Source organism: Cuculus canorus, chromosome 3 (genome assembly GCF_017976375.1).
Source record: "Cuculus canorus isolate bCucCan1 chromosome 3, bCucCan1.pri, whole genome shotgun sequence".
Classification (NCBI taxonomy): domain Eukaryota; kingdom Metazoa; phylum Chordata; class Aves; order Cuculiformes; family Cuculidae; genus Cuculus; species Cuculus canorus.
The window spans coordinates 62,553,420-62,576,790 of record NC_071403.1 but is presented as its reverse complement, the minus strand read 5'-3'; the positions used below and the strand labels follow the sequence as shown (position 1 = coordinate 62,576,790).

The 23,371-nt window shown below is 46.5% G+C and overlaps 2 long non-coding RNA genes across 3 annotated transcripts; both read right to left on the bottom strand.

Moving 5' to 3' along the window:
• Positions 1-13,495: 13,495 nt before the first annotated feature.
• LOC128851594 (uncharacterized) lies at positions 13,496-16,487 on the bottom strand. The gene is made up of 3 exons (XR_008448922.1): positions 15,125-16,487; positions 14,585-14,763; positions 13,496-14,039 (listed from the first exon to the last, which is right to left on the bottom strand). It is a non-coding gene; the product is annotated as an uncharacterized LOC128851594 (long non-coding RNA).
• A 531-nt stretch (positions 16,488-17,018) lies between these two features.
• Positions 17,019-21,644, bottom strand: LOC128851593 (uncharacterized). Of its 2 annotated transcripts, none has more exons than XR_008448921.1 (3): positions 21,438-21,644; positions 18,055-18,405; positions 17,019-17,561 (listed from the first exon to the last, which is right to left on the bottom strand). It is a non-coding gene; the product is annotated as an uncharacterized LOC128851593 (long non-coding RNA). The 2 variants fall into 2 exon arrangements; XR_008448920.1 differs by having other exon boundaries at positions 18,055-18,271.
• Between the last annotated feature and the right edge of the window lie 1,727 nt (positions 21,645-23,371).

The following is a 23,371-nucleotide window of genomic DNA, read 5'->3' as shown; positions in this document are numbered from 1 at the left end:
AAGTGTCATATTCTCCAACTGTCCAGTAGTAAGAGGGCTTACAGATATTAGGCAACAACTCCATAACAGAATGAGGCTTTTAATTTTGTCCAGACTATTTACAACTCTATTTTTTTTGTCTTACTAAGTTCAGCTGCTCCTAAGAACTATGAACAATTTTTTTTAGATACATCATCCCTCAGCTGACAGTTATAGAGCTCAAAAATGAGGGCACTATTTGAAAGACTTCAATGGGAGCAGGAGAAGGTAACGTTGAACATCACTTTTCTATCACTTCACAAAAATCAGGAAATAGATTAACTCCTGCGTATGACTCATGCCTTTGCAGCTCCTACTTCATGCGTTGCAATGAAGTCAAATCAGCACAAGCACCCCTTTTTCAATCTCAATTTCTGATCTATTCAGACTGTAATAATACGCCCCCTCCCCCTCAACATCCCTGTGATTTTGTGGTGGCGATTGAATACAGCTCAATCCATTTTCCCTATCAGAATACAGTTAGGTCAAACCCCCTTGAATTTAAAGAGGGAACGCGTTTTTTCCTTGCAGAAAGTACCCTTGCTATCTTTATTAATACTGGGCAACAAAATGTTTCATGCAGTAGCAGCACTGGGTATCAGCTTCTCTCCACCTGGGAGCAAGAGGGCTGGATAGGCCCTGATGAGACTTTAACTTGGCATTCCAGGGACTCTAATTATTTCAAAAGTTCTGCTTAGATATCTAAGCTGTGTCTTCTGGCTTTCCCAGAGGAAACAAAAGATGGTAAACAGTGTGAAGCAATGACTGTTAGCTGTGCTTTCAAATGGCTATTTTGATGATTACTTTCATATTGTGAGAGCTCTTCTATTTGTGTAAGACCTCTGCTTTCCTTTGGAGAGATGAATAACCTGTGCCTGTAACTGAGCTGATTACTCTATACCCCTTGTTAGTATTTTTATAATCCAGACAGTTATTTCAGCTCAGTGGTTCTGCTTCTTTGGGTTATTGTGACTGTTTGCCCAGACCTCTTTGTCTGACTGTGTTAAAATTAACTTGCAAATGTGGAGGTCTGACTTCAGTTGCTCTTCTTAACAATTCTGTTATTTACTGAAATCTGCCTCTTAATGGCAAGGCTTTCCAGGTAGCTAGACTTTCTGGGAACAGCGGTGCGTGCTGGGTAGTTAGTCATTTGGCCTCCCGCCACCTTCGGGGAGGACTCGCAGCAAGGGTTCTGCATGTTTTGTGTGGTCCTGGCACTGGTGGAAGGTGTGGACCGGCAGCCCGGCCCAGCTATGCGGCCTCCTGGTTATCTTCTGAACAGGAATATTTTGAACTGCAGAGGCAGCATGTGTTTTTTCATCCTGTGTCACAGAAGTTTCCTGAGATTTAGTGTTTTGGGGTGGATCCCTTCCTTTTCTGTGAAGAGTGCCAATTTTGGTGCTGGATTTGATGGATAACAGTCCACGAAGCACTGGAGCAATACCAATAAATCTGGTTTGCTTAGGCAAGCTTCCGGCCTCCCTTTTTAGCTGTTCCCTGGATGCAGAGGGGTGGTAATACCTGCACTGCTTGCCTTCACTTTTCCTTTCCTGGCACCCCAACTGCCCACAGTGCTTTCCTTGGGAGAAGCGCCTTCAGAGTTGTCTGCAGGGAAGGGTCTATCCAAGAGGGTTGGGTTTTAGTCATATTCACCCTTTGCGCTGGGTGTGACCTCAGGGTTCATTCGAGCTCTTTCTGAGCAGCTCCAAAAATGTGCTGCCACACTGCCTGTTTCATCCTGATGTGACCAAGAGAGTTCAGCTAGTGGCTTATGCACTACATTTGGCCTGTTAAGGTCTATGCACATAGCTACTTTTGGCAGGAGTCTTTCTCTTCCTTTACTGAGCCTAATTTTATTACAGGTTTTCAGGTCCTGCGTGAGAACTTCATACCAGGCCCTCTGAAAGCTGAAGCAGTGCTTAATCCATAAGAAAAGTGCCATTCTAGCACAGGCTTCTTTCACCTGAGAAAGGCAAAGAGGGATACTGGGTGCATTTGAGGTTATCACTGGTGGAGCCAGTGAAATGTGTTTTCCAGCTTGGCTTGAGTTCCTTTCCTAAGCAAAACCCTGACTTAGGTCAGGAAAAGCAGGACTGTGAGATCTGTTCTGTTTCAATTTTATCGCTTTTCAAGAAGGTGATGGTAATGAAGCATCGTTTCTGTTTACTGCTTACAGCCAAAACCCAATATTGCTTCTGTGAAGCAATTTACACCTGATCAGAATTGAAAAACAGCCTGATTTCAAAGTTGAGATAAAGGACTGCAGTGAGACTGTTTACTTGAAAAAAAAAAAAAAAAAAAAAAAAAAAGCTAAATAAGGTGCCGTCCATCCCTACTTCTGCCTGTTGACTCTGGGAGCTGGAAGCTAGTCTGAAGTGCTCATCACTCTTCTGCGCTAAAGCACAGGCTGGCACCATGGACAGGGTGGTGTTAGCAGTCTGAATTTAATCCCTCTTGTTCAGATGAGCACACTCCTTCAGGTACTCCTCCTCCCATCACGGCTCAGTAACCAAACTTTGAGTTTTGTCGTGGAACCCACAAGTCTATCAATTAGAGTCCACCTTGCCCAGAGCTGATGTATAGAGTGAGGCAAGAGCAGTTTAGGAAAACTGAGTGCTGAGCAAATGGTAAACAATATACGTGAAACAGAGTTAATGTTATTTTAGGTTTCATTTACTTTTAAAATGGGCTTAAGGAAGGCAAAATAGGGTGAAGTTATTTTCCAGATGAAAAGCAAATCTCATCTTATAGGGACTGAATTGCCCTTAGTTAGTTTAAAAAAAAACAGACCAGAAAATGTGACCTTTTTCTTCTGCAATTGGTTCTCCTTCTAATCCTAAACTGGATCCCATCCTTCTAACAGCTCTGTCATTGACTTCACTGGATCCATGGGAGCATCCTTGTGGGTGAAGTTACACCAGAAGCACAGGAAGAATCAAGTCCTAAATGTAAATGATGAGTTACATCACACAGTTTTGTTTTAATTATTTATAAGAAATCATTTCATTATAAATAGATTTTTCAGTTAAATGTATTGCTACCTTTACCTTACTACTTATTCATAATTAATTAAATCATAGCAGATGTCTATGTTACTATCATTTCCATATACTATAAATAATTCAGAAGAAAAGTTGCTCCTTTCAGGGTACTTGGTATGTGCAGATAGGGCAAAGGAGCGGTCTGGCCCCGAGCAGAGCAAAGTTTCTGAGGCCTGAACTTTCTCACAAGCAAGTCATTAGAAAAACTGGGAGGGAAAGGGCCAGGGGCTGACCAATGAGTGAAATAAAATGCTCTTCCTGTTGTTGGCATTGCAGGGCTCCTGGCTCCACACTGGGCATCTCCTGGCTCCTTCTCAGAATAACCAGGAGGTAGTGCAGAACTATAGGGGTGAGAGACTTGAAACTGTTTGTGATCCACTCGTGTGTCTCTCCTCCATGTTATTTACTTCCCTTGAAGTAAAGGAAGGAGATTTTTTTTGTTGTCTTGGCAAGTTTGATAGGCCTTTTGAAAAACAAGCAAGAACTGTTATTGGAAAATTCACATTTAAACTTACTTTGGAAATGTACATATACAGCACCACAGTGATTTGTTTCAAGTAAATTTACCTGGAAAATACAATCCTTATTAATGAATAACAATCATGTTTAGAAGAAGAATCTCGTGTATTTTAATACTGTACTCATTGGCAGTGGCATCTCACTAGTTTATAATAAATAAGAAGGGTTGAGATTTTCTCAAAGCCATTTATTACTGTTGCTGTCTCCTTAGCAGTAGTGTCCTGACAGGAAAGAGCTTTGTGAATCCTAGGAGGCAAACTGTATAGGGATGATGGGAGGGCAGGTGGTTGGACTCCAACAGTAGGGTGTGTTCTATCACCCCTGAGCCCACCAGAGAGTTACTGGAGGCAGGAATTGGGGTGAGCATAAGCAGATCAGGTGTGTGGAAGGTGCAATAAAGTCAGGAACATCTTCAAAGTTGAGGAAATAAAAAGAATAAGCCTGAAAACAGAGCTGAAGCAGTGAGCTTCATTTGATTCACTTGATATGCTCCTTATGTGATTCTCTGGCTGCTGGCATGTCTGTGCTGCACATGTGTATTTGCACCTCAGGAAACCTTAGCATAGCACGATGGAGAAATCCCTCTGGAATAAGGCTGGCCACCAACAAGTGTCTGTCTCAAGTTGAGTTGTGCTGAAAGAAGGAGCCTTGTCACTGGTCTTCCTCGTCTCTTTTCTCCACCAGGGAGAGATGAGGAAGCACCTACTGGCTGCGCAGGGCTGAAGCAGAACGTTTCATTGGGCATTGGGCAGGGGAGAATTGCAAAGGGAATGGTGCCTTTTCCATCAAGAGATCAGTAGAAGGCACCTCATCAGTTCTAGTAAAGGCCTCGTCGGAGAGAGGAGGGCTGAGCAATGCGCTGGATGTAGGGAGGCAAGCAGCACCCTGTGTCCTGGGAAGCACAGGCTCCTGCCTGCAGTCCCTTCCCCACTAGCTCACTCAGAGTTCATAGAGAAAAAGGTGTAGGTGACACTACCAGGGAAAAGAGCACATGGATTTGAGCCCCTCCAGCAGTCCGTGTTGTAGGAAATAGTTACGATGTCTCTGCCTTGGTTTAGCCACAGAATATATGCAGTTGCATGCTGCATGACTGGCACACAGCTGTCTGACTTTCCTTTGGCTACAGTCACCTGACAGCAGGTAGATTTCTTGCAGATACATGTTTAATAGAGCTACACTCGCTTGCTGTGAACAGAGGAGGTTTATTGGACACAATCCTCTGCAGCAGGCGATTGGATGTTGGAGACTGCTCCTCTCCTGTCTCCTTCCTGATGCTCAGTCAAGGCCGGGTTTACTCTCCGACCCTGGAGTGCAATGGAGCCTAGCCTTCCCATGGGACAGCTGACCCCTCTTCAGATCCCCCCTCTTCAGATGATGAGCAGCACCTTTTTGGCCCCGACCCTGGCCTTCATTCCCCTCTGTAAACCCTGGCTGTGCTGCAATCACTGTAGATATATGGCAGTATGGCATGGACAAACACTTGGTCTTTGCGAATTTGGAGGAGCTCTGCTCAGTGGCACAGTGGAAGTAAAGGGTCTCCTGATGACAGAGCATGGTTGGGTTTCTCCATCTGGCAGATAGCACCAAAACTGTGTTGTCCTTTTTCTGAAGAGTTCCCCAACCATGGCAGAGAGTGGCACAGGGGAAGGAGCTGCAACATGATGCCTCCCAAATGGAGTGCAGCCAGGGAGAGTGAAGCTTATAGCGGCAGCTGGGACCATTAACTCTCTAATCTCTCCCTTTCCATTAAATTGGAGTCTCTGACCTTTGTGTTACACCAGTCGCCTATGGCAGTTTCCTGAAGGGACGAGACTTCGCTGAGATTTAAAAAAAAGGAAATTATTTGTTTGAAAACCAGTGATTGGGACTTGCAGATTTTTTGTGGAGGCTTGCCACTGCCCACTGTGATGGGCACAGGAGACCTGCTGTGAAATCCAGTGCTGCCGTGGACATAGCATGCTGGAGCTGCTTGCCCTTCCTAAGGCTCAGCTTACCCTGGAGAAAGCAAGCTCTGCTTCTGACTTTCTAGTATAGCCATGACCCGCAACAAGTTGGGCCCTTTTTGGCTGCTGGGTGCTATCAGGTTGCCCAGGTAGCAGCTTCCTGCAAGGTGGCTGCCCTGCAGTTCTCAGCGGCTGCAGACCTGTAGGTAGCGGTCTGGCCTGCTGCGGTACCCCAGCTCACAGGGCAGCTGATGGGCAACCAGAGCTGCAGTCAATTCTGGTCCTTCTGGTGAGGTCCCTGCTGGTGCGTGAGGCCCTTTCTCTCACACCTCTCCTTCTTGGCTCAAAAGGATTCAGTCACTGGCCTGCAGTGTCCCAGCCCAGCCAGCACCCCATGCATGGCCCATGAACTGGCCACAGCCATCCCAGGCTGAGCAAACCCTCAAAGGTAGGACCTACTGACTGTCCTAGTCATGCTTATGCTGCTGCTCATGCAGCTGGCAGAGCAGAGGCAACCCAGTCTGGTGGAGAACTCCATGAGTGCATGAGCGGTGGCACAGGAAGAGCAGTAGCAAAGTGAGACCAAGGGAGGAAAAAACTGTTTGTGTAAGCAACAGTGTGATGTAGGGCTGGCTTTAGCTCCCTGGAAAACCTTCCTCTGTTTCTCCTCCCACCACTAGCCTATCATCACAGAGAACCTGGCACACAGGGTTGGACTTAGCATGCCTCTCCGCTGGAGCTCAGAGGGGCTCCCCAGCAGAGCTGGCTCTCTTTTTCTTTCCCTTTGCCATCCTTCTGTGTGAACTTCCATTTCATAATTTTTGCCCTTTAGAACAGATGGGAAAAACTGTGCCTAAATGTCAATAGTCCAGCTGTATGGGTACAGAGGCTGGTCAGTGAGGGGGATAGAAGCAGTCTCTCCCTCCAGCGCCAGGGAGCCCTGGCTCCCCTCTGGGCATGGCATTGCAGGCAGGAGTAAGCAAATGAGAAGAAATTGCCCTGACTTAGCAAGAGGTCATGCAGAAAGATCTATGCTGGCAGATGAGACAGTGTGCTAAAGATAACTGTTTGACAAACTATATTTACTCTCCCTTTCTGGGAGGACTTACAGGGGATTTGGAGCATTGTGCTAATATAAGCCATCCAGTGCCTTTTGTGGAGGAAGCGCCTACTCTTGGCTTCTTTGCGCTTATGTCTTTACAAGCCATGAGAGGGGACACTGCTGAAAATAGCCTTGTCTTCTAATTGTATTCTTGGGAATGCTAATCAGCAGGCTTGTTCTTCCCACCAGCAGCAACCAGGCAGCAATGCTGTGTGATCAAATGCAGCTGCTTTCCTCCTTTCCAGCACTGTTTCTCTCACCAGCAGCACTAGTTTCCCCTGCCCGTGTTCCTCCTGAACTTGCAGGGGAGGTCACCCATTTTGGGGGCTCACAGAACCTGTGTTTTCTGGGTGTTCTGGAAAACCTCTGTGCTGGAGATGGCTTTCTGCCTCCCAGAGATCCCCACCTAAACAAAGGCAATAGGGGGAGTGCTGGACAAAGGGAAAGGGAAGTGAAAGAGAGAATCCTCCTAAACAGTTGTGATTTTTCAGCTGATACTCAGTAAACTTTCTGCCATATAGAAAAAGAGGCACTTGAGATTTTGAGTATGCAGTAACCATGACAAATAGAGAAGTACAAAAACAGCTCTAGGCAGCTAGAAAGAACAATACTGAACAAACAAATTAGCCATCTGTACCATCTCTAGCTCCTAAAAGTAAACATAAACACAGATCCACACTGAAAAGGACTGTACTTGTATTAAATCAATTATCTCTGCCAGCCCTTGGAGGCAGTAGGGGGTGAGAGGCAGGGACCAGAGGAGCAGACCTCTCCCTGCCTCCCTTCATCTTGGCTCTATGGGCTCCTGAAAAGCTCTCCTGCAGGCTGGGGAGAGAGGGTCACCTCACCCAGAGCGCTCTCCCTGCAAGTGACAGCAGGAGTGACACCATGGAAAATTTCGACCCCAGTGGGGGATGTCCAGCATTCACATTTCAGAGACTTCCTTTCCCAAGCCCTAGCTAGTGAGGGTCTTGTGATCCTTCCTCTCTCCTCTCCTTTGGGCGCAGTAGGGTGTTGGGAAGGTTATAAATACAGGCAACTGTTTGCTCTAATCCATCTCTGTCCATGGGGATCAGTAGTGCATCAGGCTCCTCTTTCCTCACTCCCAATTTATCTCTGATTGACTTGCCCATCCCAGGGCCACCATTCATAACCCTCAGCTTCCTGCATTTCTTACTGATGTCTCCTTATATGCCATACAGCCTTGGAGAGCCACCTTAAAAAAAACCAAAAACATCCTCTTGAGATGGAGAGGCAACAGAGTGGTGGTGGGGTATCAGGGTGGCCCTTTTGAGGAGCTTTGTTACCCTCTATTCTGCGTGGCGGATGTCTTACTCCAGGGAAGGGCAAAGGGGAACAGCCAGGTTTGGTAATAAACTACCTCTGTGTTGTGGGATGCTGAATCCCTCCACAGAATGTGAAGACCAAGACATTTGCCCTCTGAAGGACCTCTGCTGTGTATCTAAAGAAGTGAGCCAGACCCTTAGCAGCACAAGCCAGTGCTGTGCTCCCAGTGGACACTTCAGAAGTGAGTGTGTGGTGCTGCATTTCACCAGATAGGAAAGAATGGTGATGAGATGTCTCCACAGACACATCTCAGGAGGTTGCTGACCTCCACTTTTGAGCCCCCTAGGCTATCCCCAGCCTCCTGCGATAGTAAAAGGACAACGTCTGAACTGCTCAGCCCACCTCGTGGGACACTGAGACCAGAGGCTATGCAGGGTGTGCGTGCAAAGTCGCATTGCCATCTCACTGCTGGTCAAGCCTGCAGGCAGGCAGGAGTTTGCTGTTACTGTAAAGATCTGCACAAGCCATGTCTAATTGCGTCCCATTGGGGAGGGCACAAGGTGAAACTTGAGTTGGGGGCAAGGATTAGGAGAGCAATGTAGACTGGAGGAGAAAACAAACACACCCATGAAAGGGCGGTGTGCTGGGCCCAAAATCTGTCACTGTCAGGGAAAGAGCAACAGCAGCATCTGTCTAACAGCACATACCAATGGGGTAGGAACTCTTTGTTGGTGCGTGACCTTCAAGTCATTGCCAGGAATAGATTTGAGCTCCAATTTCACTCCTAAGTAAAGCACCTTCTGCTGTCATGATTTGGAAGCTGAAGTATTTCAGTTTCCAGAAACAAACAGAGCTCGCAGGAGGCACCCCCGTGTCCCTTGGCTGCTGCAGAGCCCTGAATGGCAGCAGCTCCGGAAATGGCTGGGCTCTGCACTTTGGGAATGACGCAGGGTAAAGGGACTTGATGGGCTTCATTCCCCCCACTCCTCGTCATTGTAGAGTGGCTGCCGTATGTGGTCTAGCCCTAGCTGATTACACGGCTGCATATTTTCTCTGAGTCTGAAGGAAGATACTATATTTTTTTCAGTTCGTTCAAAGGACTGAGTATTTTTAACAGTGTAATTTAGCTGTTGTCCCAGGCTCATGCTACTGGTTTCCATATTGGAGGTCTATTTCTTTTCAAAGGTACTGAAATCCAACAGATGAAGGGAAACAGTTTCTGAATGGAGGAAGGCCATCACCCTTGCACCCTTGCACCCTTGCATCAGACGCAAGCCAGAACCCAGGGGCCAAACAGCCATCTATTTTGCATGGCCGCTGTTACCTTCAAACCAAATTAATGAGGCCTTCCACTTTGACAGCCTCCCCCCCTCCCTGTTTTATGAAGGTGGCTGAGGAACACGGAGTGCTCTGCCCTTAATGGAAAGTGGCAGCCCTGTTAGTGAAGGGCAGCACAGGAGGCCAGTGGGTACAATCCCTGTTTCAGGTACTGCTGCCGTGCCCTGCCAGAGCTGCCAGACTCCATGGAGGGGTGGGACCGGGAGCTGCTCCTCTCCAGCTTTCTGAAATGGTGTTATTTGAAGGAAACAAAGCACAGACTGTTCTGATAATAGAGAGGGCCCCTACGCTTGGCAAAGGGTTTCAAAAGCACTTAGAAATGGGGTCCTGGCTCCCTTGCCTCTGGAAACTGAGGTCTGAATTTGCTTCTGCAGATCTAGCAGCCCATGACAGGCTGCAATGAAGCAGTCACAACCACACACAGCCTGTGCTTCTTCAGTAGTTTTTGTGGGCAGAGGCAGCATGCATATAGAATCATAGAATAGTTTGAGTTGGAAGGGACCTTAAAGATCATCTAGTTCCAACACCCCAGTGATGGGCAGGGACATGTTCCACTAGATCAGGCTGCCCAAGGCCCCCATATGCGTGTGTTTGAAAAAGGAAAGAGGTGAGAACAGCACATGCGAGACCACGCACACTCTGCCTGCCCTCCCACAGCCCAAAAGTTCCTGAACCACCCTCAGGAAGCAAATGTTTTCCATAAAATCACCTGAAATGAGGGGTTTCAGTTCAGTGGAAAGCAGTGTCTGATATGCCTCTGGAGCCTGGGGAACCAGAATGAGAATCAGGATGAGATCTTCAGAGCAAGCACTGGTGGTGCAGGGGAAGTTGGCTGCTTTTTCCTCTGGTGCTTGAATCTCTATGCCTTCAGGAACATTTTCTTTGCTTGTTTGAAACCACTACAACAGTCACGGAGGAAAATACAGGACTTCTGTTGCTAGCTGTGTCTGCTTGCTCTGCCTAGCAAACTCCAAACCACAGGGGATATTACCCACCACAGAGGTAGGATGGCTGTCTGGCAGCACTTCAGAAACAGAAGAGCTGGCTTGGAGTGGAGAATATTTACAAGGACTATTTAACTTGCTAAAGTCTGGCACCATTAGTTGGCTTCACACAGGTAAGGATCACACTGACACTTTATGGACCAGCCATGGCAGTCATTTGCCTCAGCCGGTCAGATGTAGCAGGGCAAGGTGGATAGGAACCCATCAAGACAAACACCAGGGGCTCTGTATTCATTCTGCGCCACTTTAAAAGAGCGCAAGGTGTGTGGAAGAAGTCTACCACGTCTCATAAAAGCTCGGCAAAGCTGGAAGCAGTCATGCCTCTTCCAAGTCAATAAGAGGAACCTGGGTAAGGAAATCCTAGCTGCACCCTATTGTTCTGACGGAGCGAGGACCTGTCATTTCCCATCAGTGGAAGTGGTAGTGGGGATGGGTGCTGTCATCTGCAGCCCCATGTGTCCTGCTGTCATCAGGAAGTGATCTGATTTTCTTCCTACAGACAACATGCTAGCATGCCAGTGAAATCCAGCATAACTGGAGCTGGGAAGAAGGTGCTCTGTGCATGCAGCCTGAAGCTGGCAGGAGATATAGTGACATTTAGAGTCTGTAAGGATGTGGTCAAAGCTAACAGAGCACCAAGATGTAGCAAAAGGAAAGTAAGTCCTTCACAGGTATCTGTTTAGGATCAAAATCCTACACATGCGCAGTAATGACTGTGGCAGTTTTGATCCATCCAAAAATGTTGCAAGGGATTGCTTGGTTCACAGTGGCTTGGCAGAAAGCACGAAGTGTGCCTGAGAAGGGTTTTTTTTTGGTCCCTTTTGTTTTTTTTTAATAGAAGCGAGAGCGCTTACCTGCAGCATTGCAAAAAAAACCCAAAAAAACCAAAAAAACCAAACCAAACCCCAAAGTGCTTGAAATTGCCTGAAGTACTGGAGCAGAAAACCTAGTGCTGCTCCGGGTGCCGCAGGGGTTTCTGCTCCTCCTGGGCATCTTTGAAGCCTGAAACCCACAGCAGTAGGGTGCTAGCTGCAGCTGCTCTCTGTAGTGGCCACAAGGAGCTTTGCTGTAGTGGGTAATTGTCAAACATACAGTGTCGGTTTATCACCACTTCCAACAGGTATGAAAGATGCCTCACAGACCCTTGAAGTAATTCCTGGTAGTAAACGCTGTCCCCAGTTCCTGTCCAGCCATGGTCCAGAACTGCATGTTTGGATGGACAGGAACTGTGTTGTCAGGATTTTCAAAGCTTGTAACTCCTGCATTCATGCTATTTAAAGTTCGTTCTTCCAGGGATGTGGTTAGGTCAGATTTGTCTCTCCTTCAGATCTGCCTTCTTCAGGATAAGAGGTGGGAGTGGGAGGACAGAGAGGGCTCATGCAGTGTGGCAAGGAAATCTCTGTGGTTTTAGGATTGTTATAAAGCTCCTCAAAATTAAGCTATTTTTCCTATGTAATGAACTGTGCATGTCCTGTACAGCAATAAAAATATCAAAAGTAATACTAAGAACTAATGTGGGCCATAAATACTGACTCATATTCATAATATTTTTGTATGGCCATTATAACTAAAATATAAAAGTTTTTATTTTAAACATTTAATATTAATCAAATTGTTATGAAAGTACATAACAAACAATTGTGACATACGCATAGCCTAAATAATAAAAATGAAATGGGTGATGAATTCCTGTGAAAATTTAATTTGCCAAAGAAAGAACATTGCATTAATAAGGCATAATTACATCATCAAATATTTACCATTATTTGCTGGAAAACATTTTATTTTTATTTTACATAATAAAGCAGTGGGTACATAAAGCAGCAGGCTGGGCCCCATCTGAAGTCTTTTCGTGCCCCCAAGTCACACAGACAATACACTTGTAACTCAAGTTTTGCTGATTTGCTTTATTGTTTTCCTTTAAAGGCTCCAATGCTGCATTTTAAATAGTCATTTTCAATTCTGACATCTCCTCTTTTTTGTTACTCAGTACACACCAGGACCATTTTTTTAATCCACATCTTTGGGGAGAATAAACAAAGTGACTCAATATCCTTCACAGAGGCAGGTTAGTGGGTGAGTAACTGTTTCACACTGTCTGTCTGCCGGGCACTGTCACGCAGCAGCCACCTTCACTTCTCCGAGAAGCACTGGTGTTTCCAACCACAGAAGCACTGAGAAGACAAAACCACATGGAAGCTGTCAAGTTGATGTCCCACTCCATCCAATCGCCAGACCAAGGTTGCCAGTGAATGTGCATTTAGCAGAGGGTGGCATCAGTTGGTGGCCATACCCTCACCCTCTGTGTTTTATTGTTAGTCATGTGTTGAGGTTTATTTTATTCCTGCAGGTCTACTGGCTGAAGGGACTGGGACCTTCCCTGAGGTGCTCCTGCACCTGCTGAGGATCCCAATGGATTTTCCATGCAAACAAATGCTTGGAGAAATGTCCCGAGCATCTGGGTAGAGTCAATGGGGAAACGCTGGCCTGAGGGAGGGCATTGTCACGTTGAATCGAAGCCCTCCCTTCCAGACTGGTTGTTCTTCCATCAGCTTTTGCAAGGCATGGTTGCTGCCACCCATTTTTTTGTTGCACTTGTTTTAGCCTTTGCTCAGCTCAGCCAATGCCGAGAGATCCAGTAGGTACTTGGGGTTTTTTTTAGGTTAATTTGGAAAACTTCCCTGATTATACATTTGCCAGTGTAATTTACACCTCTGAGGACTGGGTTGATTAGAGAATCAGGGAGAATGATTAATTTTATTCATTCAAGGCAGAGCTACGGCTGTGCTGCGACCTGCAACTGAACTGATATTTCATTTAATTGTTCAGCTGGGTCCCTGGCAAGCCTGAGCTGAAACTACACAAACTCACTCAGTAAATGTTTCTGGTAGCCCAAGCTTTGGTGGTCTTGACAAGCCAAACAAAGCCCAGTTTGTCTTCTGGTTACAGGCTTGAGGTTCAACACCGCCATGCATGCACACATGCACAAGAGCAGCTTTTTAACTTTGGATGGAGGCGTGCCTACGTCAGACATGAAGCTCCAATGCCTGGCACCAGCAGCAGCAAGCTGCTGAGCGTGGGGCAATGTGCTTTCCCACCTGTCTTCAGGGGGCTGCTATCACCGGTGGCAAGCCCATGTCCCTCCTGCATCTCACAGATAGGGCTGTTCACTGCCCCACTACCAGGAAAGGGTGGTAGGAAGGAAGAGCAGCAATCAAACGACACTGGATTGAACTGCTTTTATTTAATATTAATAAGGAGGGTAATGGGATAGAAAGCACACTATAAAATCTGTTGGTACCTCCAGGTGGGGAAGCACACTTTGAAAGCACTTTGGAGGGCTAGAAATCAAAGTGATCTTGACAAATGGGAGAAATGGTCTGAGATCAATACAGTGAAATTCAATACAGGGGAGGGCACAGTACACAGAAGGAGGACTGAAGAGGATACCAACATCATGGAGAAGGACTGGGCTGGCAGCAGCAGATCAGGGGACATCTGGGCAATCAGCAAGGCAGCAGCTGGTGGTCCAGGGTGGGGAAGGGGCCATCCAGGAGGTGCTGGTTGTCATGACACATGTGGGATTAGGGAAGTCACCCTTCCTCCCTCCTAAGGATTGAGCCAGGCAGAGGATGGCATCCTGCTGCTCCCGGAATGATGCAGGCAAGTTCCATATGTGTCCAGAGTGACTCTTCATCCCAAGTTGTATGTTGTCCTAAAATGGTCCTTGATTTTTGCAGAGAGGTCATGCCTCTTATAAAATGGGTATTTAGGGCATCAACAGCACCTGTATCCCCAAAAGCATGGGCCAGATTTTTAGTATTTGTAAGTATTTTCAACAACCTTGCTTCAAGCCTAGCTGAGTTTTACTCTCATTCAGATCAGAGTTTCTCTACTGGCATGACTATGATTCCTGCACTGCCAAAGCTAACATATAACAGAAATTAAACGATAAGTTCTATGAAATACTGTTTCATCTATATCCAACACTAATATTCTAAGATGTAAAACCCTAACCTCCTTCCTCAAAAATAAAATATGAGAAGTGCCAAAAGAAGGCTGCCAGGAAGAAAGCAAACGTTATTTAATATTGTGCTGTGCATTAGCTTAACTAGGAAAGGGGGACGAGGTTAAGCTGAATGAAGACAATGTGCAGAATAGGTCAGTTTAGCCAATGATATAATAAAAAAGGCTGTTGTTTCAGGCATGGTCTAGTTAAGTCAGGAGGTTTAAGTACAACAGACTCAGGAATGTTGGAGCTAGAAGACTGCATTTAGGCAAGGAAAGAAAAAGGTCTTCAGGTGTTGTTATCTCAAGCTCAGCTAAATTCACCTTTTATAGTCCTGCTTCATAGGCATGCGCTGTGGGACCCTTGGCAGTTTGAGATACACTGTGTTGGGTAACGTTCATCTTGCCTCCCTGAAGATGAATCAGAAGTAGCACACATACGTCAGCATGTTTCACTGTTTATCATGTATTTAGACAATCAGATCTTCTGTGAGGAAGGAGAGCTTAAAGAGAGAGAAGACGTGCACATCACAATTGCATGGTGAAAAAAAAAACCAGTCAGATTTTGCTACCTGTTGTCCTTGCTTTAAGCAACCTCTGCCTACAGCCAGGAGGTACCTTTCCGGCTCACTTGTATTTTTGCTCATCCACCATGGTCTCTTTCTCGCTCTGTTTCCATGCTTGGCCAGGCTGTGCACTAGTGCCTTTTATGGCAGGGCAAGGGAGGCTGGGGCTGCAGCCGCATGCCCACAGCCCTCTGCTACTGCCCCTGGCCCACCTGTGCCGGCTCGTACTCTTGGAATGGGCTGCACAGCAGCAGAGAGCTGGAAAGGGGAGTGGGCAAAGAGGGTATATTTAGCTCACCTAGGAGGACTGCTGCAAAATGACATCAGACTAGCTCACTCCTCACAGCCAGGCTGTGCTCCGCTGCCTGTCCATGCCTGCTCCCCTGGCAATAGATCCTGGCACCACTCCGGTTACCCGCCTCCTGTTCTCGCCCGCTGACGCTGGGGTTAGTCTGAAGTGTGAAAACAAATGGCTGAGGGCCCACGTGCTTCGCTTCGCACAGGGCAAAAGCTAGGGCAAGCCCTGTCACTCACCCAGTGGTATTTTGACAGCATCACTGGGCATCAGCATGGATTAGGAATTTCAGTCCCTGCCCATCTCCAGTGACAGGCTCCAGTGGCCCTGGACACTCTGGCTGAGGACGGCATTTACTGATGCTTATTCCAGGGCAGAGAGCAGGCTCAGAGTTTTGCAGTCACAAGAAACACATTTCTCTGGGTTTATCCTTCCAACTTCACCACCAGCGGTGTGACAGTAATAGCGATTCCAGCCTCTCCAGTGCAGTGGGATCCAGGCACCCACATCTTGGCACAAGGTAGAAGAGCCCCAGCTTGTTTCAACTCTCCAGGCTGGAGGCTCTCCCCTCTGTTTGTCAGCCAGGAGTGGTGTCTGAGAGTCTTATTTTTGTTTTCTCCCTGAATCAGGGCTATATTCAGCAAATGCATGGGTATCTGCTGGGTCCTTAACTGTAAAAGAGGGCTGTCCCTCCCTAAGGAGCTGAACACAGGCAGTGAAATGTATGCTTTGTATTTTTGAGATTAATGAGGCTTCTTTCACATGTGCCATGGATGGCTGGATTTTTGGCAGTGCTGAGCATCTACAACTACTACCACATTCACTCAGAGCACGTTGGCACGCAGCACTCTGGAAAATTAGGCCATGTTTCTCCAGCGCAAAAGGCTTGTTGATGTGTGGGATATCAAATGTGTAAAATTATTTGCACTCTGCTTCTTAATAACAATAAAAAGATGAGTCATAATTACTTTCTGGGAATATTAAAATTGTAGACACAGTGCTTCTTGCACCGTACAGTGAATCCGTAGAGCACAGTGTATTAAATGCTCTCCTTTATTACAGAATAGTGATGTCTAATAACTCCTGAGCTCAAGTTTCACCTCAGATTTTATAATTCACATCCATAATAACGTTTTCCCATTTAACAGCCTGAGGCAGACGCTGCGATGCATTGTGCAGCATGGGTGCAAATAATGAGATAGGATGATGTAATTGCGTAGCATTCCTCCTAAGTGATCTAAAAATACTCTCTCCCGCTTTCCCACCTTTCATCACTGCCTTCTCCCTCCCGCTTGATGCTTTTGCACCTGTTCCCATGGTAACAGCTTCAATTGTAGCCCAGACCCTCATGCAGATGTTGTCATTGATCCAACACCTTGCGGCAGCTTTGATGGTGCATTGTCTTCTTGTTTCCTGCATTCCTGCCTTCGTTCTCCCCCAGTAAGGATGGATTGAAACACTTCCTCCAGTTCAGTGCCTTTGATCTGAAGGAGGAGAAGGGGGAAAGTATTGATTGCGTTTTACGGTCAAGCCTAATCCTTCTTGGGGTGCTTTCTGAGAGCTAAAATAATACACTATGGAGTCTGCTACAGGTTTGCTTGTGCAGTTGTTAAAATGGGTGCCTTAAATAAAACCACTTGAGGAATCAAGAACAATTAGCGTCTGGAGACCCTAAGTAAAACCTCTCTCTGTCAGGGCATGGAAAACTTCTGTTTCATGGTGGGATGCTGCTGGTTTACTGCTTTCACAATCTGATCAGAGCCCAGATTTTTTTTTTCCTTCTTCCTTCCTTCTGGTTTTTGGGGTTTTTTTTTGTTTTTAGGGTTTTTTTTTTTGTTTTTTTCCTCTGATAAGTGCCTAAGGAAGTTTCTACATTTTGGCTGCCTTCATTGTTCAGGTTCCCCCCCTCACCCAGGCTTGTCGCTCCAGCTTGGCTCGAAGGGAAAGCGAGGAAGGCGGCAGAGCTACACTGGAAAAGCTGCACCATGAATTGCTGCTAAAATGAAATGTAGCTCTAAGAAAAAAAGCAGAGAACAAGGAAATTCTGCTTAATCACCTATTGTCTACAGTTGTTTTGCATTCTTCACCTGTCACTCCTTGCTGGAGTCGGACGTGGTTCTCTCAATGCTGAGAACCTGACAGACGGATGGTAATGAATGTGTAACTGAAGTCTTGGGCTTTTGCATCTGCATTATTTATTCACATAAAGCAGGAGCTGCTCTATATTTAGTGTATGATGTCAGCGGCTCATTTGCATCCTTAGAAATTGGCAGGAAGCCACATCTCACATGATATATGAAATCACTGATAAATGCTTCTTTTCACTGAAAGAAAAACAGCTTAATAAATGCGTCTCTTTTTCTGCTTTCATCTCTTCCCTCCTCAACAGGATCCCTTCTCCTTCTGGGATTTGTCTCTTGGTGGCAGGCCTCAGCAGCATCTGTGAAGTGGAAATGAGCAGGCAGTACCACAGATCAAAATGAGGCCATGGGTACGCTCGGGAAGTCACTGCCCTCCCAAGCCCCCCTTAGCTCCCCCCTCTGAAGTCATGAGGCTCTGCCAAAGTCCTAGCCAAGCAGGGCAGAAGGGAAAAAAGGGAACAAGGGAGGGCCTCCTCCTCCTCTGAGCAGTACAGGCTTTGCGGGGACGCTGGTATTCCTGGTATGTAATGAGTTTCAGTTGGGTTTTAGCAGGCAAGGAGCAGAGGGGACAAGGATGGCTCCCACGTTTTTTGCTTGGTGCAGAAATGGCACTGTGACAGATCGTGTCTTTGTTACAAGCATCCAGCAACAAAATCTTACATTCATGCTTTCGTAGGGGAGATGCAGCCGGGGCGCTTTTCTGGCATTGCTGTGAAACCAAAGGCCATGCAAAAATAGCACGTTCTATGTATAAAAAATAGATTCGGGCGCCAGATCTTCAGCTGCTCTTACCTGGCAGGGCTCCACCATATTTCCACACGCTGGGTCACGCCAGCTGAGGGTCTGATCCTTAGTTCAGATGAGGGGTGGGTGATGAGGGTAAAAAAGCTCAGTGCAGCTTCCAGCTGACAGGGCATGCCCGTCCACACAGCTTAGGGCTAGTTTTCTAAAGCCAGCAGGTGCCATGGTTTCGACTTCCCATAGCAGCAGTGATAAGACCTGTAGGGAGCTGCAAATGTATCACTAACAGATCCCAAAGCTACAGTTTGGGGCCTGAGTCAGTTGCTGCTTTGGCCATCTCTCACTCAGATAAAGAACACAGCCAGCCACGGGACCAGTATCCTCAGCAGTACCAAGGAAGATCTAAGAAATAAATTTAAAATAGGCAATGTTCCCACAGAAAAAAATCAGACCATTTGTTTCAGCAAGGATTTCTTGCAGCAGGCAGAAGCAGTGTGAAGCCGAAGATTTATCCTCCCTAGCATTTCCCTACCAGGCTTTAGCATAACTGCTGCCAATGCAGACACAGTAGGAAGCAGGAGGGGGAAGACGTAGCCTTGCTGCAGAGCTGCTATGCTGCAGATGAATGACTTTGCCTGTTTATTAAACAAGCCCATTCAAGCTTCCGCTCCACAGCCATTTGCTTGATGGGTTTGAACAATAATGAACTAGGATTAAAAAAAAACCTGCCCCTGAGAAATTTGGACTACTCCAGCAAATGGGATCAAATAAAGTTGGTAGTATCATGTGGCCTGCTAATGTTCAGAAATGACTTCCCTGTATCCTGAGCTTATTCAAACTAGCATTTTGCTTTGCTTTTGGTGAACAGGGCGACTTGCAGGTTAAGCATCAGAGAGACATTTGGGAGGAATTAAACAGAAAGGTGCGGATGGAACATGAAAGGAAATTCTTTCAAGAGCTTTAGCATAAACCATCCTTCTATAAAGGAATATGTGAGGCAAGGTTTTAGATGAGACACTTGTCCTCCCAGGAAAAACATCATGAAGTTGTTACACAGAAACTCATTAATGAAAAAAGTCAGCCAATGCCACAAGATGATATCTCAGTAGTCCCAGATGTTCACTGTTCTGGGAAAAAGGAAGAAAGATTGCTCTCAGAAATTCACTCTGCGTCAGGGAGGTACTCAAGGAAACTTGGAGTGAGTTTGTAAAATAAAGATAGATGCTGCTCCTTGGAGTAATATAGGCAGCAGCCGTAAATAGCTGGCTGCCATTTCAAAATGCTGAAAGGATTCTGATGTCCTGTACTCGGCAGGAACTGGTATGATCGCTGCCATGGGACTGGGAATCAGGAAACCTAGATTCATTCCTGACCATGTAATGCGTTTTCTGTGTGATACTGGTAGACCCCAACAGGCATCTGTCCCTCTCAGTAATACTGGGAAATAACTTCTTCCTATCCTCCAAGGCCATGATCCTTTTTATTGAGGGCAAAGTTGGTGTCTTGCCAGTGCTCCACCAGTTTGCTCAGTGGTAGGCACTCTGCCCTCCATTTGGGCTTCAGTCATAGCCAGTGACTACTAAGGATGACTGCTTACACCTGGGCTAAATCTTGCAGAATTTCCCCTCACTGTTAATACTCTAGAATGCTGCAAGGAGCTCATCTTGATGGTGTCTGGATACCATTTTTTGCAACAGTGTTATAGCTGACAGACTGTGGCACAAATATGGGGAAGGGAGGGAAAGCCCCACTGATGGGACAGAAGGATGAGGCTCCTAATCCCTCCTAGCAAGATGCTGAAAGGACATGGCTGGGTGAGGACTTGTGCCCATCATCCCCTCTGGCACTTGCAGCCATCCTGGGGAGTTGCAGCCAGCACAGTCCTAGCTGCAGATGACAAGAGGACCAGAGGCAGCTTTATAATGCATCGTCCCCCAAGTCCCCAGCGCGATTAGCCCTCTGCCGCTATGAGTGTAGGGTGATATGTGTGGCTGAGATGCAGAGCCAGGGGGCAAGAGCAATAGTTGTGGCCTCCCCCAGATTTCTTCTGGTCATTAAAGGTTGTGCATGGAAGAGAAAAAACAAGAACTGCCTGGCACACAGGCAGGGGCGCAGTGCTTTAGCCAGGACCTGGAGTTTAGTCTGGACCTGATCTAGCCTAGCTTGCACTGGCAAATTTCCTGCCACCAACTGTAAGCCAACATCACAGCTATATGACACGCAGACACAGCACTCAAACACCTAAGCCAGGTTTACTTCACACTTCTCATTATTTCAGAGGTGTTTCCATGGAGGTTCTCATTTCAGTGTAGCAGTCCCCTGTTTCACTGTAGCTAAAGTCCTGACCGTGACTTCAGCATCATTTAACACCTGAGGAAATGAAGTGAGAGAAGGCTGAATTGACAGCAGGCTGGGTTAGCAAGGACACCAGCGGGTGGCCTGAAGCAGCTGAAAGTCCCCCAAGGGGGAACTGAATCAGAAAAGCTGTGTTTCCTTTTTTTCTCTCCAGTGAAACCTGGAGATAACCTGGAAAGCTTTGCTTGTGAGCAGAGGAAATGGTGAAGGTATCCAGAAGATGCAACATTTATACCTTCACAGCGGTTCCCTGGAGCACACAACTGCTCTCTCCAGGCTGAAGGAAGGGCACCTTACGCTTGCCATTTTTGACCAGAGGATTTAAGGTCTGTCCAGCAGAGTATATAACTCAAAAACCAATCAATTAGTTCTGGTGCTCCCAAATTACTGTACTAAACAAGAAAGACAGAAAAATGATAGAATGTTAATGAGAGAGCTGGGAGTTTAATCCAGATATGCTGAGTCTTTCCAGGGCATAACCACAGCACATACCTTCCTTGATGGCCCAGAGCAGCTGCATCTGTAGGCCTGTAAATCAGATCAGTGTCAGAGCTATTATCTTCTAGGGAGTCAAAAATACTTTTCATATATTTTCACGTATTTTCTTAACGTGGCAATAACCAGGGTCTTGGTCTTTACTACTACAGCAAAAGGGAAGGTGCTTCTGCTATTTATATTCACCTACTATTTTGCTTTGTGTGAATCTGCAAATGAGAAAAATACTTATGTGTGCTCCAAGTCCCTAAACCCAAAGCTTTTAATAAGAAATAAGCCATTATTTACCCATCATTCTCTCACATTCAGAACAAATTCCAGCTGAAAGCCTGACAACGATGAAGTGATTCAAATCTTGCAGATGTTTCATGAAGATTTTTCTCAGAACACCTAGTCAGATGCATTTTACAAGCGGTCTCTGTTTGCCATTAGACAAATACGATATATACTAGATTCACCTTTACCCACAAGCCCCTCGAATGAAGCTTCATCAAAGAAACTATGCTTTTCATCATGCATTTTACTGGCAACAGAGCTATGCCCAGAAGCAGTTTGTGCTAACCCTTTTTCTTGTAAATACTTACAGGCTTATTATTTATCCTCCTTCATTCAGGACATGGTGCAGACTCATGAAGGGAATGACACTTCCAGACAGTTGTTGCTGTGGCCAGTAAGGAGCCTTTCTTATGCTGGGCTAGGGAAGAGAAACAGCTTACTTTCCCCACACTTTTGGAGCTCAACTTTAATTGCAATTGTGATGCTCTCAGTGTGATAATCAGTTATCCCCTTGTTCTGAGCTCTCCCAAATGCCTGATTGACCTTTACTGTCACTCTAGCTCTTTGTCCCTCCTGGCAACAGATAAGATAAAACCTGCCAATGTGTTGGAGAGCTTTAGCAGATTTTCCTGTGTAAATTAGGTTGTAGTTGTTCCCTGACATTTGTGTTGCCCACTTGTCCAACTTTGGCTCTGACTGATGGAAGTTAACAGAAGTTGTTTGAACAGATATGGCAGCCCCACAACACGGGAAAAGCCACAAGTCAGTTTAGGCTCACCAGTCTAAGAAGTGAAGTGATGAAGCAGAGTCACCCCCTGCACGTTTACTGCATGTAAGGACCCATTTTGTGCCCATTCCCCTATCTCCTGGTTGCTGAGGAAGTATAGCGGGACCTGTCAGGGTTGTCTTCCATTTCCCCTTCCCCTCAGCTTCATCTCATCTGTTCTCCCTGCTTTTTCCTGCCCTTGCCTTTCTCATGCCTCTTCCTTAGCTCTGTCCTAATAGAGACCTCAAAACTCATTTCTTTTCACCTCGATCATGGCAGTATGGTGGTATCTGCAAACTCATTTTATGTCCTCTCTGCTTCCTCATTCCATTGCTTTTATTGCCTTGTCTCTCTAGAGATAGCTCTTCAGGCCGAGGACTGCCCCATGGTTCAGACCCGTACGATGCCTTACCAAGTGCAGACCCAGTTCTGCCTGGTCCCTACACACTGCCACAGCAGAAAAGAAAAACCCCACGTGCATCCTGATCCACTATAAAGCTCTAGAACAGCAAGCTCTGTTTTAAATTTGCCCTTCTGCCATGTGGACTGGGCTTGTCCCATGGGCCAGCCTTGTCGGCATCATGGGATCCTGTGTCTCTGGAGTGACGTGTCTAGACATGAAGCAGAGCAAAGAAGAGATCACAGTGACAATCAATATGTCAACAACACAGGTTAAAAGGACTTTCCTTTCAGGAGAAAGAGGCTCTAAATCCAAGAAATAAGGCCTTCACTAAAATCTTGAGCAGCAGAGTGTTGTCTTTTATGAGACTGACCTATGGGAACTGGAGCCAGAGGAAACAACTTCACTTTGCAAAATGAAGTCTCCTAATGGCAATGGACTTTGTTCCCTGGCAGGAAGGTAAAGTAAGCTGTTAGTGGCATGCCTTGTGACTGCTTGGCAGGAGCCTCTCCTTCCTGCTGCCAACTGGGGTTGGGGTTAGCACCAGCTGATGGGTTCCCCTTCACAGCACAACAAACAAACCAAACTCCAAAGAGCAGTACAGTTGCTGGACTCCTGGAAACAGCTATTGGAAAACATCTTTTTGTTGGTTCACCTGTGAACTAAATGGCCTGTGCGGTGCAGCAAGGAAGGGGCAGATCTGATGGACTATGTTTAGGCACCTGGAAAAGTCAAAGGGCCTTGTGTGAGCATCCACTCAGTCTCCCAGCGGGAAGCCAAGAGGGAGGCAGCTGAATATAGGTGTTTGGCAGGTGGGGTGGGTGAGGGGCCAGGATTCCCAGGTAGCAGTGAAGGGAAGGAAGGAGTGCCTTTATGCAGCTGATCAGCTGTTCCCCTCTGCTGTTTCCTGACTCTTTTTGAAGATCCATAAAGCCTGAAGTGGAAACAGTGACGCAGCATTGGGCAGCCACTACCTAATTTTCTCCTGGCTGTCTGACACACTGCCCACAACTGTTGGGGTGAGGCTTCCCTGAACCGGCAGCTCTATTGATACCAAATCTTCTGGCTGACAGGGA